A 492-nucleotide genomic window follows, 5' to 3' on the forward strand; every position below is an offset into this window, starting at 1 on the left:
TGGCGGATACTGAAGAACATCGGCTCCCTCAGTTTGGCGTTCATGGTTCAGTTTACCGCTTTCCAAGGAACGGCCAACCTGCAGAGCTCTATTAACGCTAAAGAAGGTCTCGGTGAGTGAATGATTCACGCTATTGTAAGGTGCTTGAGTTTGTGCTCAGGTGGAGAAGTATTCGTTTTTTTCTAGCGACTGGTATTGTATTAGCGACCTGGGGTCTTATTACTCATATAAGTGACGATTTTGAACCATCACTTCCCTCCTTTCAAGCGCAAATTGAAGCCTAGGTCTACATCATATTGACATGAACTTTGGGCTTCAGCGCAAGCTGCATGAAAAACACGACACTGAAGAACTCGGGGTAAGAAGTAAGAATTTCTACCGTTTGACCCAAAAGTTCACACTTCCTCCCCCTTCCCGTCTGATTTCAGGGACCGTGTCACTATCGGCCATCTACGCCGCCCTAGTTCTTTCCTGTATATTTGTACCTACCTT

General features: G+C 45.9%; 1 long non-coding RNA gene across 1 annotated transcript; it reads left to right on the plus strand.

Moving 5' to 3' along the window:
• On the plus strand, window positions 1-491 carry LOC113473620. The gene is made up of 2 exons (XR_003395550.1): window positions 1-112; window positions 429-491. It is a non-coding gene; the product is annotated as an uncharacterized LOC113473620 (long non-coding RNA).
• Window position 492: the final 1 nt, after the last annotated feature.

This window comes from Diaphorina citri, unplaced genomic scaffold (genome assembly GCF_000475195.1).
Source record: "Diaphorina citri unplaced genomic scaffold, Diaci psyllid genome assembly version 1.1 scaffold49316, whole genome shotgun sequence".
NCBI classification, from domain to species: Eukaryota; Metazoa; Arthropoda; class Insecta; order Hemiptera; family Psyllidae; genus Diaphorina; species Diaphorina citri.